Raw genomic sequence first — 12911 nt, 5'->3', positions numbered from 1 at the left:
ATTGGAAATGTAAAATTAAAAAGGATAAAAATATAACACTAACTTGATTTCTCTTTTTGGCAACTTGCTTTTTAAAATTATGTTCATTTTCTTAAAAGTACGACTATGACTTTTAGTTCCTTAAACTTGAGGAACTTTGATTATCTGAATTTAAGAAACTCTAAAGTTATCTAATCTGATTAAGTTAAATACTAAATTTATCTAATTTATCTTTGTGAGCGAGTGCTCAGCTGCTTCAATCGTGTCCGACCATTTTCGACCCGTGGACTGTAGCCTACCAGGCTCCTCTGTCCATGGGATTCTCCAGGCAAAAACACCGGAGTGGGTTGCCATGCCTTCCTCCAGGCAGTCTTCCCAACCCAGGGACTGAACCCACATCTCCTGAGTCTCTTGCATTGGGGAAATTCCAATTTATCTTTGTATCAACCTCAACTAATAAGACTTGTTTTTTTGCTGGCTTAATTTTCTATTTATCTAATTTATATTACCAATTCATTCCAAACTCTACCTACAAATATCTAAATCTCCTCCCAGTATGTTTAAAGATGGTGAAGCACAGAAAAGCCTGGTGTGCTGCAGTCCATGGGGTAGCAAATTGTCGGACATGAGCTGGTGACAGAACAACAGCAGTATTTTATTAATTTCATCTTCTTGCGGACATTCCTCTTGGACTCTTGACTTTGTGCATCCTTCTCTGGACCTTCTACACAGATGTTCTCTTGTGATCTCCTGATGCTTTAATCCTGAGAAGTCTGTCTTTCTCTGTTGCTTCTCTTGTTCCCCGATTCTATGCTTTTTAAATTATTGGTTTGCTTATCTGTCTGCAGTTTCCTCAGAAGGAGTTAATTTTTTCTGAAACTTTGCATACTCAAATATGTTTTTCTTTTGACCTCATAGTTTACTGCAGTATGGCAGAGAATGCAGTTCCAAATAGGAAATAATTCGCTTTCGGAATGTTGACAGCTCTGCTCTGTTGCTTTCCAGCCTCCTGAGCGCTACTGAGAAGTTGAAGTCATTCTGCTTCAATCGTCCATTTTCTGAAGCCCTTTCTTCCTGTCTGGAAGCTTGTGGGGGTATTTTCTTGATCCCATTGTTCTGAAATTTCACAGTAATATGCTGTGGTTTGGATCAATTTTCCTCGATTATGCTGTACACTCAAAGAACACTTTCAATCTGGAGGACCTTCCTGGGAAATTTTCTTCGTTTATTTCCTGATTATTTCTTTCCCAGTTTTTCTTTTCCCTTAGAGCTTCATTTTCTGGAAAATAACTATTCCTGGCCTAATCTGATTTTCTCATCTTTTCCTCTGTTTCTCATCTCCTTGTCTTTTTTGTTCTACTTTAATGGAAATGAAATTTGTTTTACTTTAATGAATAAATTCATCAGTTTTATTTTTCATCCTTTCTACTGAATCTTTCATTTCTGCTATTATATTTTTTATTTCTCAGAGCTCATTTTTATTCTCTAGATATTCTTTCTCTACAGCATCCTGTTCTTATTTAAAAGAAGTGCTATCTCATTGCCCCAGGGATGTTATTCATAGAATTTTTTTTTTTTTTTTCTCGGCCACATCAGACCAAAACATGTGGGATCTTTCCCGACCAGGGATCAAACCTGTGCCCCCTGCATTGACAGCACGGAGTCTTAACCACCAGATTACCCTGGAAGTCATGATAGGTTTTTTCTTTTTTTTGGTAGATTTCATGGCTCTGTCCCATACCTGGGTTATTTTTCTCATTATTATTAATAGGTTTCTTAGTAGAGGTTTTCCCCAATTTGCTGGTGTTCTCTACTCATTTTTAAAACTGGGGTTTTATCTTATGATCGTTAAGTTATACCTCAGTAGAGCTCTAAACAGATAAAAGAGAAACAATGGGGTATTAGGGGGCTGAGGGGAAGTTCCAAGCACCTGGGTGAGGCTTGTCAAGTTCAGTGAGCCCCTGGTTGGTTTCACTGGACAATTTCAATGTCAGACTCTAGAGCGTGTCTCCTGGGCTGGTCAGATTGTTCAGAGAAGAGTATCCCCTCTGGAGGGTAAAAGCCTGGTCATCCAGTGTTCTAGGAGCTGAGTGGGGAAAAATGGTTTCGGTGTTTCAGAAATCATGATTTACACCGTTCCTTAAACTCCATTTTCAGCCTGGGACTCGCAGCCTCAGTGGTGCTGGATGCCCTCAGGCAGTGTCACCTCCTGTCACCACCTTACCTGAGCCTGACCCTCCAGTCTTCCTCCAGAACTGATGAGAGGCCATCACCTGGGTGAACAGACAAAGGATGGTTTGATTGAGAGGGTTGTTACCATAGTTGAGCAAACTTTTAACCAATCCATCTGCTTGCAGCCCACCTAGACCCCTGCTTCCTAAATGCTTTGGGACTTCAGGTCCTTCTCGAATTTCTGAAATGCCGACATAGTGTTTGTTTGTCCTTGTTCTACTGGGTAGATTGTCATTCTTCCTTCTGCTTTTCCATTTTCAAAATTTTGTTGCCCTTGCACCCCTCCCATTTATCGTCCTTGTGGTTTACTTCTTTCCCCCCAACCTTATCCCTTTTAAAAAAGATTTCCATATTTTATTCTCAAGTCTTATTTTAAGTGATGCTAATTACAGCGTTTGAAGGGGAGGATCTAATTCCATACAAAACGGAAGACGCTAAAATGTGCCCATTAAACTGCTAAAAAATAAACTGATGGTGAGAATACAACAGAAGTCCAATTTAGATTCTGCGTGTTGCCACCACATGATTATCGTTATTTGGGCTTTCAGGAGGAGGCAAAGGTGCATGGATGGGTTCAAGACACTCATTTTAACCCACAGTGGTGATGAATTTATGGGTCTTTCTGCCTTCAATATTTTTTCCTGTAACAGGGGGATAAAGACAGGCTCATGATACTATTTATAAGATATAATCATTTCATCTGTGTACCACTTTACGCTATACTAAGGGTTTTACATACATCTCCTTTCATCCTCCTGATACATTTGTAAGTCAGTTAGGGAAGGTACTGTGAGTCCTTTTACTTCTGTAAACTGAACATCACTGAGGTTCCTGTGCTGGAGGCCACATGCCAGCCAGGGGTGGAGGTGGAAACGCAGTGCTTCTGGGGGCCTGGGGGCCTGATGGAGCTATTTGAACAGAACAGATGACAAGGAGAGCGTGAGAGCTGATTCTGGAAGCTGCTTGAATGTCTACATAATTTGGAAAAAATGAGCATATTAGGCAGGGATAAAAGACCTCAGTTTCTACCAAGCAAATGGCTAAAAAACAAATTCCAGGTAAACCTATGGTTAGGGAGACAGAATGAAACCCAGAAATTTAATCAAGATTTCAAGAGACCGAATTAGATTCCCTGGTACAGATGCGTATGACACAAGCCATTATCTCAGCACAAAGCCCTGTTTCTTAAGGTTAAATACTGATGTTCTTATCTTGGATGTCCTCTGGGAATCTTATTACTTTCATGGCTATTCTTCTATATTAAAGGAGCACAGAAACACAGAAGGCAGCACACAGTATCTGCAATCACCATCTACAAGCATCTCTCTTCTCTGCGGAGCTGTACAGCCCATTTGGAAGAAATATACTAGAAACCTTGGGACTTATCGTCCTTTGTTTCATCCTAATTCTGTCATGTTTATCTTTAGCCCGTATTTAATCAATTAACAAATAGCCATGGAGTCCCTTGGCAGGGGGCCCTAGAGAAGATACAAAGAGGGAAGAGGCGGTCTCCACCCTGGAGAAGTCATTGCTTTTGATGGAGTAAGACATCACATCATAGCAGTGAGGTCTGGGTCTCAAATCTTACCGAAATAAGGGATACTCACATTGGGTCACAATATGTCACTCAAAATAATTCTTTCATTGAACACAATCCAGCTACTTTCCTGGGCAGCTATTGAGTGATGCTGGCTGACCTGGTGGGATTAGGGGTGTGTTGGATTTGGGATTTCAACAAGAGTCATGCCATCTTCTTAGACCATCCTCTGAAATTGGGCCATTGACCCATTGTTGTTGGGCAACTCTGCCATGATGTCCAGCTTCTTGGTTCTGCTCTCATGTCTTTTATTCTTCTAGTGTTTCACTGTGGCAGGAAGAGGGTGGCTCTCTGCCTTCTGTTCTCTTTGACATGGACTCTCAAGTACAACCTCCTCCCTCCCAAGGGGACCGCATCCTACCCTCATAACAGAGGACATAATTGGGTACCACGGGAAGGGAGAAAACTCTGCTTGCTAAGAATATTAAAAAAAAAAATCATCCCTCGTACCCTGCCCTTTGAATTAAGCATCATGAAGGAAATACACAGAGTAGAAAAAAAGAGGATAAGAGGTGAGACCTGGATTCATTCACTAGAGAATTCCTTCCCCAGGAGAAGGCACTCACTGCAAACTGAAGGATGAGAAAAAACCAACATGAAGATGTATGTTCCAGGCAGAGAGAACCATAAATTAGGTCCAACAGAATAGTAAGTCACGTTTGATAAGTTGGTAACGAGAGAGGACAAGCAGGTGGGAGGTGAGCTGGGTCTTCTGGGTGTCCCCAGGGATAGCTCCTCCGTCATGGATCACAGCCTTGCTGTGGTGAAGGAGCTTGCTGGGAATAACCCTTGAGAGTCCTTTGGACAGCAAGGAGATCAAACTAGTCAATCCTAAAGGACATCAACCCTGAATATTGAGTGGAGGGACTGATGCTGAAGCTGAAGCTCCAGTACTTTGGCCACCTGATGGGAAGAGCCAAGTCATTGGAAAAGACCCTGACGCTAGGAAAGATTGAAGATAAAAGGAGAAGGGGGTGGCAGAAGATGAGATGGTTAGATAGCATCACCGACTCAGTGGACATGAATTCGAGCAAAGTCCAGGAGACAGTGGAGGACAGGGGAGCCTGGTGCACTGCAGTCCCTAGGGCTGCGAAGAGCTGAACAGGACTGAGTGACTGAAAAACAGCCACGACTGAGATCAGTTCACCCAACAACCATTCCCAGCCACCGATCCCCTGCCTTCCTCCGTGGGAGAGGTGGGGAAACATGCCACTGAGCTCCCCAGCACCGTGGGAGCAAGGCATGGCTGTAGGACATAATTTTTGCTGACAAGCTGTTGGAGACAGTCCTTTTGGGGGCCTTCTCTTCCCATGTAAAAGTCAGAATGCCCCAAGAAGAAGTCATCTTGCCCCTTGCCATTTCTCTTCCTCCCTACCTGGAGGGCAGAAGGAAGCACTCACGTTTTGCGAGACTGAGAATGAGCAGTAAGACCAGTAAGACAGGAGAAACATAAGCCCTGGATGGTATGGTGATGGGGCTACCCCATCTGGGCTGGTCACCTCCAGGAGAGAAACAGAATGGCGACTTTTCTTTTTTAAGATGTTCTGAGCAGTTTTGTTCATAATTAAACTTGAACTCATAGTTAATCCTCATAGGAACTTTAAAAAGTAACTACCTTTGTCATCCCAGTGTTTAGATGAGGAGGTTGGGGCATGGAAGGGTTGAACAATTCACCCAAATGATTCATTCAGTCAGTGGAAAAAGCTGGACTTTAAACATAGGCAGTGGACTCCTGCCTCCCACCCTTTGACCACTGGCTACGTGGTCAAGCATGCCAGCGCTGGCCGGGTTTTCTGTTACTCACAGATGTTTGCAAACCTAACCTATCCATCCTTAAAGGATGAATAAAGTTTAGATGGGAGTTTTCAGATGATCATATCAACAAATGTCGGTGCAGTATGTGCCAGAGAGCAAGTGAGACAACTATTTGAAGAATTTATGCTAGATAATGAATCAAAGGTGAAGACAGAAAATACAACAGAGTGGAAAGACACATACCACAGATATCACTTACATGTGGAATCGAAAATATGGCACAAATATCTATGAAACAGAAACAGACTCACAAACATTGAGAACAGATGGTGGTTGCCAAGGGGAAGGGGTGATAAGGGAGGGATGGATGAGGGAGTTTGGGATGAGCACGGCTTCCCAGGTGGCTCAGTGGTTAAGAATCTGCCTGCAATGCAGGAAATCTGGCAGGAGCCACGGGTTCAACCCCTGGGTGTGGAAGAAGGAAATGGCAACCCACTCCAGTATTCTTGCCTGGGAAATCCTATGGACAGAGGAGCCTGGAGGGCCACAGTCCATAGGATTGTAAAGAGTCAGACATGACTTACTGACTGAGCACACAAATGCAAATTATTAAATATAGAATGATTAAACAAGAAGGTGCTACTGTATGGCACAGGAACTAATATCCTGGGATAAACCACAATGGAGGAGAATAAAAAAAGAATATATTAACATATGTGTGTGTGTATATATATATGTATATAAAACTGAGGCACTTTGCTGTAACTGGATACTAACACACCACTGAAAATCAACTATACTTCAAGAAAATAAGTTTTTAAAAAAGAAAATATAGCAGGGTGATCAAGAAAGGGCACTCTGGGATATCTGTTTAACAACCACAGATCTACCAGCTATGACTAGCTACGGCATAGTTATTAATACATCACAATATCTTTATTAGATCTAAGTCAGTCTGTCTTTAAGCCTCAGTTTCCTCATCTCTCAAATGGGCATAGTAATCAAACATGTCTTTTAGAGTTTCAGTCCCCTAGCAATATGCTTTGCTCATAGGAAGACTTCTGCAAATATAGTGAGATCCCCAAACATAGTGAGATAAATTCAAATGTTTCCTCTATGGCTCGTCTCCTCCTCACAGTAATGACTGGAATCTTCAATTCAAAATGCAACATTTGGAAACTTTAAAATATTAAAGATGAGGAGAAAATAAAGACGATTTTTTCTTTGATGTTAGCAATGAAATGGTTTTTTTTTTTCCTTTTTCTTCATAGTCTAGTGAAAACCTGGCCTTATTACAGATCACAGGCCCCTGCCCACCATTGTTGCCGTAATTTAATCCGGGAGAGGACTCTGGCATTGGCAGTATCAGGTTTCTTAATAGTATTAGTCAAGCAGAGCTTGAAGGAAGGTACCCAGTGACTTCAAAGGATATTTTTAAGAAAGTGAAATAAGAAGGAAGTGAGAATCCATGGGAATGTCACTGGGTACCATGGTTTCCACCCTGAGTTTTGGAAAAACCGCATAACCTCCAAACTGTGTTCTGAGAAAAACAGTTGTCTGGTACAAAGGCATGAGAACTGATATAAAACGTTAGTTCAAAGCCTTTGGGGAAAAAAAAAAAGAGGGACCCAAAGACAGTCACTGTCTCCTTTAATGAACCCCCACATGGAGAGGGGCTGCTGCGTGGAGAGCTGGTGCCTTTGAACTGTGAGTCAGACAACGGGGTGCCCCCTCACGCCTTCCAACTGGGCCGAGCCCCCAGACTTCCCAGCCCTGAGAAGCGCCTGCGCAAAACGTCTTCTCCCAGGACTCGTTGGGGACTTAAACAGAAGATGCAGAGGGTGACTGCACAGTGACTGCCAGTGGATCCTGATAAAATCCTCATAAATCAAATGTTTCTTCCTTTGTCTTTTTTCCATATTCGATGAAGCAGCTTGCAAATTACAGCTGATGTGTATGTAGGAGGCTGTTACCTGTTTCGAACACGGCTCTCCCTCCCCGGGGCAGGGCGCATAAGCCATTCTGGTCAAGGGGGTGCTTTTGAGTGGGTGGTTGTTGCCCCTGGTCCAGGAGGCAGAGGAGAAGGAGGCGACAAGGATGAGATGCTTGGATGGCATCACCAACTCAGTGGACATGAGTTTGAGCAAGCTCCGGGAGATGGTGAAAGACATGGGAGCCTAGTGTGCTGCAGTCCATGGGGTCACAGAGTCAGACATGACTGAGCAACTGAACAACAAGGACAGGAGGCAGAGGTAGAAGGAAAGGGACAGCGAGGCCTATTTCCGCACAGGCACCCTCCCTGTGCACCGGCCCCAGAGTCCAGCCCGTGCAGTGCAGGGAAGACCCCAGAAGCTGCATACAAGCTTGGACACAGCCTTAAAACCATATTTTCTAGCATCTTGACATCGCCATGCTGGGACTCCACGACTAAGCAGGGAACTTTTTGAGAATATCAATCTAGCTAATCATTTTACCTAAAATCGGCATGAGGAAAAAGCTCCACAGAAACATATTTTTATAAAAATAATGACCTATTTGCAAATTGTGAGCATCTAGTCCCAGCTAGTAAGATGAAATACAAGAGTTACATAGTAAACTGAAAGTTTAGTCACTGGGGGACTGTTTGTAAAGAACTCTCACCCACAATGTTGTTGACACTCTTACAACGCAATAGGGTAGATGGAGCAGAAATTATTATTCTCATTTTTCAGAGGAGCAAATGAGAAAGGACTGCCAGGATAAATCTCATGGTTTCCTTGGATGTGGCCTTGTGTTGGGTCTGGCAGCTGTTATAAACTCAATGTGCCCAAAAGAAGAGCTTGGAGGAAGAAAAAGAAGAGAGAGGACGGAAAGGAAACCCCGCTGAAGGTCATCCCATCTAAATGGCATGTGTCTTCATGCTTATTCACTTCAGCGGTGTCCGACTCTTTGCGACCCCACGTACTGTAGCCCGCCAGGCTCCTCTGTCCACGGGATTTCCCAGGCAAGAATATTGGAGTGGGTAGCCATGCCCTCCTCCAGGGGATCTTCTCGATCCAGCGATCAAACCTGATTCCTGCATTGGCAGGTGGATTGTTTACCACTGAGCCACCAGGGAAGCTCCCCAAACCTATTACCTCTTCCCTTTTAATTAGGCCTAGAGAAGGAATTCCTGGGGCACCTAAAGATTCATCCTAGTGGTTTAAGCCTTTATATGCAAGTGGCTTTGAACTCTGCTTGGAGGAGCCTTGCTTTTTTCTGGTGACAGTTTCTGGCCTCAGGCAGGATCTGAGCAACTTCAAAAGAGGGCACCTGCTCCGTTCTTTCTTCTGTGCAGGTGTGAACTGGGCTTCACTGGCGAAAGTTTAAATGCCCCGGTTTCTTCTGGCCCCCGTGAACCACTAATGATGTGTTTTTCATTTCCATCCCCTTCTCCCCGGTTTCATGTACACATATTCACAAGGTGAGTAAAGCTGTGAAGTCCTGGGCGAAAAATTCTATTTGCTCCCATCATGTCTGAGACTAAGCAGACTCTGACAGCGAGTGCGTGTACATGGCAGAGATCTGCTTATCACTGGGTCCATGCTCCCCACTGCTACCTCACTGCTCAAGGCTTCTCCAGGTAGAGACAGGTGGGGCCCAGGGGCGGGCGGGGCAGAAACTGAGATGCACTCTGCACACTTAGGGCTTTGCTTCACCAGAGAGGTTTGTTCAGTGCCACCGATGCACATAGAGCCTCCACATGTAATACCATTTCTACAGGAAACGGAAGTTAATTTAAATCATACAGTTGGGACTCAATTAAGTTGGACTCCAAATTCCAAGCCAGCTCTGTCTCTAACTCCCTCTCTTTCCTCCTTCTCCTTTTCTTCCTTCTATCATGCCTCCTTCCTTCCTTTTGTTCTTCATTTTCTCAACCACAACACTATCTTTGATCAATGAAAGATAATACATCATTTGAAACCTCTGCAAGGGGGCTTATTTATATTTTCCATTTATTATCTCAAAATATGCTTCCATGATCTCAATGTGTCTCTAAAAATGAGATTTAACAATTGCAGCAGAGCCTAGAGAAGAAACTGTGAGTAACAAAAACAGCGACAATCTTTTCCTTTTCTGCTGGGTCATGTTAGCTCCAATTAAGCCACCCTGGGAGGTATTTAAATGATCCTTTTTTCTATGGCTTTTCGGCAGGTGCTGTACTTCTAGTGGATCAGGAACTTTCTGCCTGTGCATGCATGCTAAGTCACTTCAGTTGTGTCCCAGTCTTTGTGACCCCATGGACCGTGGCCCACCGGGCTCCTCTGTCCATGGGATTTTCTAGGCAAGGATACTGGAGTGGGTTGCCATGCCCTTCCTCCAGGGGAATCTTCCCGACCCAGGGGTCAAACCTGCATCTCTTATGTCTCCTGTATTGGCAGGCAAGTTCTTTACCACTAGGGCCAACTAAGAAGCCATTCTGCCTGTGGCTAACCTCAAAATTCAGCCTAACATTGAGGAGAGGTAGGAATGGGTTGTGGTCAGATCAGTGTTCTTTTTTAATTTACATTTTGACTTTCATGGGGTTGGACAAGCGTCATAGGCTTACTGATGCCCAAAACACCATGACAGTACAAATGGTGGGCAGTGTGGGCTCCTGCCCTGGGCCTGGACCTTACAGGGTCCTGAGCATCACTAACCTACAAAAACAAACATATCATGGGGCCCGTGGTCATCTTCGTCACTAGGGACCTGATGCTCAGTGTTGAGAGACCACAAAGCATCCCCCTAAACATCAAAGCTCAGAACCAGCTCTGCTCAGGCTCCAGAAAAATGCTTCCCCTTGTCTTTTGATCCCTGGTCTTGGAAGGGAAAGGCACTGTCAAGACTTCCAGGGTGGACTGCCGCTGCCACGGCAGATGGACACACCTCAGTGTGTAGGTGATGTTACCGCAGAGCCACTTCCTTAAAGGAAAAGTCAAATCAATTAAAAATCAAAATCTTGGGACTTCCCTGGCTATCCAGTGGCTCTTCTTTGTGGAGCAGTATAATTGGAAATCTGGGTTGGATGGAGAGGAATGTGACTACTCAGACCTCAGTCCTGGACAACAGAATTTTTGCCAGGATCCGGCCAAGCCTATTGAAGTTCTGCATCGTGATTTGAGTCAAAACCAAAGGTAGGGACTTCCCTGGTGGTCCAGTGGCTGAGACTCTGTGCTCCCAGTGCAGGGGGCCTGGATTCCATCCCTGGTCGGGGAACGAGATCGCACATGCTGCAACTAAAAATCCCTCTGGCCCCAGCGAAGATGGAAGATCCTGAGTACCACAGAGAAGACCCGGTACAGACAAATAAATAAAATATTTTTAAAAAGAAAGGGAATCTTCCCACAACTATAGGGAAGATTTTTAATTTTCAGATTTCAAGAATCTGAGGTAACATTTTTGATGAAAATATATCCTCAAGTTTGCAGAATTTGAGTACACGAATCCTTTCTCAGTGTTTTCCCAGAGAGCTTTCTGTGATGATGAAACATTCCGTATCTCTGATGTCCACATGTGGCTACTGAGGACTTGCAAGAATCACTAAGGAACAAAACCAGGTGAAATGTGGCTAGAAACCTTCCACACAGAACAACATAGCTTCCGATCATTGCTGTCACCAGAACACAAATTATGTGATAATCTCCATGATGACAACATTTGAATGATTTTACTAAAATAAAGGGAAAATTATATTTATGGAATACTTAATAATGCATGAATTATATATGTCTTTATTTTATTACTGATTCATATAGCCAACAATCAACAGGAAATCTAGATACATACAGTGATATATTCAGTTGTCTTTGATACTTTGCTAACTTTAGACATATGAAAACCAGAGGCCTTCTTTTTTCATATTTATTTGGCTGCACTGACTCTTAGCTGCAGAACTTGAATCTTTAGTTGCCATATGTGAGATCTAGTTCCCTGATCAGGGATCAAACCCTGGCCCCCTGCAGTGGAAGCCCAGAGTCTTAGCCATTGGACCACTAGGGAAGTCCCTTGAAATCTTTAGATATATGATAGGGGCTGGCTTTACAGCACCCCTAACTCTGACCAGCCATTCTGCAAATATCACTGCTGTTCCCAGAGAGACAGGAGTGTCATGTGGTTGGATTAAAAAAAAAAAAAAACAAAACAAACCTCTTCTCTGCTTAGGGGGGAAAAAAAACAAGTGACAGGAAATATCCCACTGGTAGGACTCCTACAGCATCTTTCCTTAGAGGAAGTCAAGTCCATTCCTTCTCATACAGGTCTTCCATCTGGGCTCAGTGCTGGTTTGGCCAGTTATCTGGAAGAGGGAGCGAATAATCAGTAGCAGTTAGAATGGCCAGGGATTGAGCTGCTGGCAAAAACCCCATCACTGTTTGCAATGTGGATTGAAGGCTAATAAGGGCAGAGTCGGCTTAACACTGTAATATTTGGAGATCAGAGATAATAGAAATTCACTGGGCCTCCCGCTGAGTTTTAAGTAACCAGGGGAAGGGACATGGCACTTTCAGGTTACCAGGGCAGCAGGACTGGGAGGCCCCTCAGGGCTTTTCTCTCCACTGCTGTGGGGACCCCTCTCTGTGTACCTGCCTCCCATGCCCCCATCTCCCCAGGCACCTAACACATCCTTGCCCCAGGGTGGGGGTGCCTCATGTTTTCTCCTGGAAGTCCCCAAGGGAGTGAGTCCTAGGGGCCCACAGTGGTAACCTGCTCATTCTCTACACTGACTTTTGCTGATTTTCCCCTCTGTCTTACTTTTTGTACTGTTTCCTGGGATTACTTTCTCAATAGAACCTAAGACCACTTACACTTAAATCCTTACCTTCAGGCCTGTTCCTGGGGGAGCCCAGAGTTAAGACAGCCTCCTGCACAGAGCACAGTGCCTGGGAGATACATGCCTTCAGAGATCTTCGGACAAGTTCACATACTACTGTGCAAATGATATCCTATCCTAATATTAACATCTTCACTCAAAGAAATTACTCGGAAAGCAAACGACTAGATTGATGTCTCCCTCCTTTATCTGGGTCCATTTCACATTTATTAACGTGACAGCTCCATTGGAAAGCACCATAACCATTTTTTAAAAAAGCAAATTTGGGCTCCATCACAGTGCAGGCAGGACCTGGGTGCCAGGGAAAGCCCTGGGGACAGACTCTCACTGCTGATCCTCAGAGGTATGTGACTTGCCTGCTTCTCCAGACTTCAAATGCTATTTTGCAATCGAGATAAGATAAGTCTCAACAAGTATAGATTTGCAAGAAGAGGTTGGGTGATGTAATGTCCTTAAGAAGTAAATGATTAATACAGAGCCCCTGAAAAGGCACTTCTGATAAATAAGTGGAATATAATA

The sequence above is a fragment of the Oryx dammah genome, unplaced genomic scaffold (assembly GCF_014754425.2).
Source record: "Oryx dammah isolate SB20612 unplaced genomic scaffold, SCBI_Odam_1.1 HiC_scaffold_22, whole genome shotgun sequence".
NCBI lineage: Eukaryota > Metazoa > Chordata > Mammalia > Artiodactyla > Bovidae > Oryx > Oryx dammah.
Note: the sequence above shows the minus strand (reverse complement) of the source record.